This window comes from Amblyomma americanum, chromosome 8 (genome assembly GCF_052857255.1).
Source record: "Amblyomma americanum isolate KBUSLIRL-KWMA chromosome 8, ASM5285725v1, whole genome shotgun sequence".
Lineage (NCBI taxonomy): Eukaryota > Metazoa > Arthropoda > Arachnida > Ixodida > Ixodidae > Amblyomma > Amblyomma americanum.
The window spans coordinates 101,392,929-101,400,241 of record NC_135504.1 but is presented as its reverse complement, the minus strand read 5'-3'; the positions used below and the strand labels follow the sequence as shown (position 1 = coordinate 101,400,241).

The following is a 7,313-nucleotide window of genomic DNA, read 5'->3' as shown; positions in this document are numbered from 1 at the left end:
ACGATTCCCGAGACGTCAAAAGTTTTCAATTCTGTTCTGTCAGACCAGTGTTTTTCGCTTAACTCATCTGTCACGTTGATATATACGTTGGCTTCTAGTCGCATGCAGCGGAGACAGTTCGGAGAAGCCAATTTAGAAACCGAAAGATAAATGACACAGCTGCCACTCTGGTTTCTCTCGGCGTTTGAGGACACCTTTTTCGCTGCTATTGCACTGTATAAAAAGACTGTGTGAGCAAATTGGGCTTTGTAGAAGGCTACTGAAGGACCTGTATCCCGTAGCGTCTAGTAAAAGGTATGCAGTACTCATGTTCCTTACGCGGCTGCTCAATTCAAACTACAAACTCTATACCGAAGACGTTTCTAGCCTCTAACGTATATTATATGCACCTCCGATGACTCAAGTGGAGCTTTTATTGGGTTTTGTTGAAGTGTATGGGAATACGTTGCAGTCTCCTGAATATTTCTTCATTTTGCGGGCACTACAAGTGATGATCAAGCATTTTGTTGTAGATTTAATTAGTGCCGTGTTTTGATGTGTTAAAATGCTTAGGACTCCACTATTTTCCCTCGCTGCATGCCAATTACATGCTTCTGAGCGTTAGTTTAAAATATATTGAACAGCACAACAAAATAAGCTCAGCAGCGGTTGCTACGAACCGTATTGAGAAAAAGAGCTGTGACTATTTGACTGAAACCCCACTCCTCGTCTAGCTTCTACCTAGTTGATAAATACGTGTTCCGCTGACTCAGATAATTTTACATTTATGTGTGCTTTTCAGTTAATAAGAAAAATGAGCGGCTTTTCTGCTTATGTCCTGTACATCACTGTTATCGCAGGTAAGCCCACTGACTGAGCGGTTTGCTCCTCTCACTATACATCTTTCGTGTGATAAAGAGATTCGAAGCGTAATATACCAAACACGCTACTGAAATTCCAGCACATTGCTGCGCTTTCCAGGGCAGATCTCAGTGTTCATGACATTTACTGTAGAAAGCACGCATTTCAGCTCTTAAAAACAAGGACCTCCGTACAAAAGCCCACACTGACGACATGAGTTGAAAAATTTAAACCTCTTCATTGAAATTTGTGTAATCAAAGAAAATGCGGTGCCTCACACCCAAAACGAATAATTTAATTTATGTTTTTTATATACTTCGTGGCCTGTGTTTGTTGTTTCTTGAGCATTTCTTGTTGCTACAAATTGATTAGTGCTTGACTTGAAGCTTCCCTATAGAAATACGGTGGTAAGTTTATTTTACTTTATCTTAATTTTCGGCATATATTGCTTGCAATCGAGCACAGAGAAAATATAACATGCCACACACCTGGTTTGGACTTCGGCCAATGTTGATACATACAACACAACAATTCAGAAAGCATCAGCGGCAAAAAATATTGAGTTACAGGCCACGCATGTGATACAAACGCATGTAGTAAAACCCAGGAATAGCAGCACATAGAAGCGGTCATTTATATTAAAAAAAATAATTTCTGGCCCAGTAAATGCAATAAGAGAGCGGGAATAGCAGAAATGATCACTTGTGTTTCTTAAGTGCGAATGCTTATTTATGTTTTATTTTTAACCTTAGAGCGTTAAGGCTTCAGTTCCGCGGAAGAGCAGGCCTCGGCATTTTGAGCAAAAATGCAGGCGGCGCACCTGCCACTCAGGTCACGTGACCTTGTGATGTCATGAAACTTTCCCACTGGCAGACTGCCTACCGTGGCTAATGGCAGTTGAATTATTTATTCGGAACGAGAGGTTGCTTGAGGCGAGGAACCTAGTTTTCACAAGTCACACCAGTGACTGTGTTTGAAAAATCCATTTCACCTGAAAGAGGAACATCGCTTAAACTCTGACCCACTGCGCCAACCGTAGCATCAGGAGTCGATGCGACTTATGAGTGTAGATAATGACCGTGTCTGGGAAGCTATGCGCAAAGATGGCCCCCGGTCGCTCCAAAGTCCCATTAATTCGCTTACGCCATGCCTTTAAAGTGCAGTTTAAGTGCCCCAAGATTTTATTTTTTATGTTCTACAAAGCGATTTTTCAGCTTTTCTTATAACGATAGTATTTGAGTTCAGTATTCAGGAAAAGCAATTGTAGTGGCATAAAAAGGTTCCTCTGGGAAGAAGTTTCGCCAACTTAAACTCTGGTTCATTTGTAGAATTTCCAGTCCTTTGTTATAAGCTTATTTCAGCACTGTGTTTTGCCAGCTGCGAAACAAAGGCCTTCCGCTTCCCCCTGCCTAGAAACATGTTATCGATGCTCAGATGGGATGGGCGGAATGTTCTTAATTGAATAATTTTTATATAGCAGACTTCGTTTTCAGGTGAAGGTGCCAGCATCTTGAAGGTGTCTTAAACCATTATATGAAAACTTGTAGGCTGATATAGTGAATAACGAAGATTGTTCCCAGGCGAGCTTGCGGGATGAAGACATGTCGGTCTAAGAGAGGGTGTTGTGGCCAGTGTGCCCTCAGTACTGGTGTGTTGAAATTCGGCATTGGTGCCATATGAATCATGACGACCGTTTTTACACTGCCACGGCCACTTGTCAGCCTTTACTTATTATGCGCATATCAGAGAATACGTTTAAACTCTAAACTTAGAATATACGATTGTGCTATAGATGAGCACTTCACTGTAAAACCTGTTATGAATTTCTTTGTTCCGACCACGGTATATTCGCCAGATAATACCAGGCCAGCATTGGGGCTCTTCTGTACCATAAAATACAAGAATAACTTCATAAGCAGCGAGGTACACTTCACTAATGATTGAAATGGCCCCCAAATGACCTCTAAATGCAATATGCAGTCAAAATATTCAACCTGAATCCCTTTGCAGGCCCCATATATAGTTCCCGCCATGAGATTTGTTTTTAATTCAAGCTAGCTATGTGAAATCGCCTAAAGCCTTAGGCAAACATCGGCACTGTATTTTAGTCCTACATTTTAGCCCTTGTTTAAGGAAGGAAGATCATATTAATTATGGGAATAAAACGACATTCTTTCCCTAACATTATTTCATGAAGTACCCTTTGGAGCATGCTAGAATGTCTAATGACTTGTGCTTCAGACTTGAAGCCCTAGGGCTGGGCTAAAATTGAGAGAGCTTGCAGTGCCTATGATTCATTTTTGCCAGTGGCAGCGAAGTCACAAGGGCGCGCATAGGAAGATTATCGTACCTGTATCGCGAACTAAAACGAGGGGATGAACAAACAGTTTGGCACCCACCACTATTGGAATCGATTCACCAATATTTTCTGTCACATACTGGCCTCACAGCCCTAAGGTGACGAATTTATTTATCACTATAACAATTCTCAATAATAAAAATATCTTCGCCTTGAATTTTGTGAAATTTCGGGAGTCTTATCCACTGCTAAGAAATTTGAGAAGGAATGCATATGGGACTATTATGTGTAACGCGTAAAGGTCATTTCGCCCGAGAATTTTGGATGAATGCTGGTTGCTGATCTGAATATCAAAGTAAGCGGTTGAAACACCCAGCTCCTGCAAGCAAACTTAATCTGTCAGCGCCAGGGACTCCCAATCTTCATCATCACCCGGATCACACCATGGCTGATGGCGTTCCCACTCCAGCTGCTGCCACTTTCTTTTAGCATAGTTGCTTATATAGCCTCACTACACACCCCTACACCCCCTCCCACCACCTGCTCTCTTTTTTTTTCACAGTGTGGGCTGCTACGATCTATTTGTCACATAGTTATCTAAACGCAACTATAAGTCATTAGATTTTCTGCGCAAATCTTCCTTTGTTGTTTTGTTTCACGTAGTTTTCCTAGCGTTTACCTTGGCGTAAGAGGCTGTGCTGTTCTTAGTGAAATCTTGAGTTATTTTGCTGAGTCTTAGTAAAAATAGCTAATAGATGCGAACTAGCAAGACAACACTTCAAATCACTTTTATACTGAACTGTAGTCTGACATTAAAACGGGAAAAATCCAAGTAAGGTCTCTGCATAGGTAGAATTCACCTTGAAACCGCGCAAAAAAGACAGAGGACGAAGAAGTAACCAACAGGGCAGAGCGCGGAACCTCAACTGGGCTATTACATCAGCGAGCCACATTTATACAATCATCGTAATCACATGGCAACATGACGAACGATCATCACGTAACACTGGTGCGCAGGCGTATACGGGACATCATGCTATCCAGATATGAATACTCTTTATCGGACAGGTTTACCGAGGTTTCATTGACACACGAGCGGGATTCTTTCTTAATGCAGTAGGCCTCGTACAGTTCTCTGCTTAGTTTAGACCCGAACTGGTTCAGGATTGTGGTATCGCGAAACCGAGGCGTGCAACCCCGGCAGTGGCGACAATGATCGGCCACATGCCCTCCCCCCGCCAATTCTTCTACTCCTGAGTGGTGCTTCTGAAGTCCGACGTTTATACAACGTCCAGTTTGTCTGATGTAGTTTTTGCCACAGGACAGGGGTATACGGTAAAGACCCCCATTTTGCACAGCACAAATCTGCCGGCGTGCTTGATACCGCATTCTTCCTTGTGCGTTCCCTGAACCTTGTTGCACAGGCCGGCCAGTTTTTTGGGTGCGGTGAAGATCACCGGCACTCACCCTTCTGAGCCACTTTTTTCAGGCGATACGAGATCTGGTGGTAGTACGGGTTGGCAACGGGTCTCTTGCGCTGCGCTTCTTCCCTGAGGTGGTGCTCAGGTAAGCCCCTGTCTTCACTGGCAAGGGCCTCTAGCACAGAGGTGATTAACTCACTGGGGTAACCAGCACTGGTCGGTACCTGGAAACCCACGCTGTGTGCCAATTCATGATTGCTGGACTTGTCCAGAGCAGCACGCAGGCAGCTTTTTGCAATACCCCTTTAAACAAGCTCGGAATGAGCTGAGTGGGGGCTTAAAATAGCTTTTTTTGAGCGAGGCTGATACCTCCAGCACGCTTCGGTTTCGCGGACAATAATACAGATATCAAGGAATTGCAAGGATCCTCGCGCTGGCACCCCATGGGTGAAGATAAGACCAAAAGACCCCACGCCGAAGCTTTCTAGAACCCGGTGCACCACAATCGGTCCCCCCAAGATTTCAAGGCGCCCCCAATGTTTCAAGGTGCATTCTAATAATAGTCGCCAACTAGCCAGCCTCTTTCTATTATCCGTGCATGAGTTCCTCAAGCAATATTTAGCCTGCGTTTCCGTCATGAAGCATTATTTTGGGCTGCGCTGCAACGTTTCCCAGAAGATCGAAGCATTTTTCAGCCGCAATGCGGAGATATTCTACTGGTCAGTGTTTTGTAAGACCAGATAAAGGCAGCCATTGATTCCGACGTTCACTACCAAAGCCTTACAGAAGTGCGAATATCACTGCTCTCTGTAGCACCGTCTTGCCGAGTCAACCTAGACTACACAAGAGCGTCGCTCGGTTGAGTGCGGTAAAAGCGTGAGCTCGACCGCTGAGTGCCGACGACGTCATCAAAGGGCCATGGACGACGAAACCAACGCCGTTTCTAAGCTACAGGCTTGGACATTTGTAATCAGGAGCGGAATTTTGGATACTTTTCATGCGAATAAAAGGGCCAGATAGAGAGTCCGAACTATATGGTCCCTTTTTAACCAAATATACGGCCCCAGTACTTGTGTAAAAACAAATCTGGCGCACATCATAGATTAATTTGCGCAGACAGATATGGTGTAGATAAATGATAGAAACAGCTATTGCAAAGCCATTTCGGTGCGTTGTGTTGTTCGCCTCCTTTCGCCTCTCTGTTTAACGCCATTGCTGCTAGGCGCTCATCCCTGGCTTGCGTGTCGTAGTCGCCCGGTGTCGTCGCCGTCGGCGTAATTGGTCGGTGCGTTAAAGACATCATCACGGTCAACCTGGGTGTCATAAGACTAGGGTGGCTATGTTTGGAACATCCGCTTGCCAGTGCAGAGGTGCATCACTTTACCACTACACCAGTGCAATATGAGGTCACTGTATCTTTTCTAGTGAAATATAACCCCAAATTAAACGCCTGAAGCTCGCGTTATATAGTAGTCACCGTCCTGTGAGTTATTTTTCTCTTCATAAACTGCGAAGAACTTTACCAGGGCAGCTTTCCTGCGCGTTTCCATTTGGAGGTGCACAGCATCAGTGGCCCTAAGCGTAGTTCAGCCGTTGTAAGGCACCACCTAAGGTTGTTTGCACGTTTTCTATCCACACTGTAATAAAGCGACATCGTTTACGACGCCGTGCCGCCGAAAAGCCGGTGTCGTCCTCGGAGTTGATGTCGGTGTCGTTACCATGAGCGAAAAATCCATGAAAAGTTTCAAGAGAGGCAACCTAAGAGGCAGGTGAGCACATCCGTGTCACGTGACCTTTTGGCGTCATCACAACCTGCCCCCCGGATTATGAGTAAACTGCCAGACCTGGTAGGTGCCCTTTACCTTAATGATTGGTGGCGAGTGATTGCCCGGGAAGAGGAACCTAGGCTAGGAGACACGCCCCACCTGTTGCAGCACCTTCCACCGCAGGGCAGTGGCATCGCTTTACCGCTGCACCACTCCGCCAGAAAAGGTATGCGGACTCCTAGCAATCCATGGATGTAAATAAAAGAATGAACATTACGGATATATGGGCATTAACCGATTAACGCTATTAAACATTTAAGGCGGAGTTAAGTGTCCCTCTAGTTTTTAACTTTGAACCTGTGAAAAATTGCGGTCGAATGTATTTACATAGCACTAATATATCATGTTTATTTCTTTCCAGCAAAAGGCTTGCAGTGAAATTTATGGACCGTTTTCACAAGCCTTGCTGACAAGAGTGAAAACTTACATCAGTCTTAGCTCTTCTTTAACACTTTTTTCCAGTGACTGCGCTGCTGGCCTCTCAGGAAGTGGCCGCACTAGCGGCTCTCAACTACGGTTCTGAACAGGCGCAGAAATACTGGAACAGCCACCGTTAGCAAGATCCCAGATCGGCCGATTGTAGACACCAACGCACCAACGCGAATAGGTTCCTGAATATAACCATGACCATGACCATATCCATATCCATGACCGAACATAACCGTCTGCTCATGGTGTATTCAATGTAGGATGCGTTGCGAAAGTATAAATAAAAGGAAATTTTCTCAAAAAGACTGTCGATGTTTGTCATGACTCTAAAAAGAGACAGCTGTTATTCATAATGGTATAGTAGGATAACATTCCAAATGCCCACATTTCTATCAGTGTATGGAAGAAGGGCCGGTGTGGTTAGAGCGAGCCTTAACAATACACTGATCGCAGAACTACTGTGAGGCATCGCTGTTTTTCAAGAAAGCGCACATTCAC

The 7,313-nt window shown here is 44.6% G+C and overlaps 1 long non-coding RNA gene across 1 annotated transcript; it reads left to right on the top strand.

The window, feature by feature from the left end:
- Positions 1-219: 219 nt before the first annotated feature.
- Positions 220-7,108, top strand: LOC144100593 (uncharacterized). The gene is made up of 3 exons (XR_013307749.1): positions 220-294; positions 782-839; positions 6,849-7,108. It is a non-coding gene; the product is annotated as an uncharacterized LOC144100593 (long non-coding RNA).
- Positions 7,109-7,313: the final 205 nt, after the last annotated feature.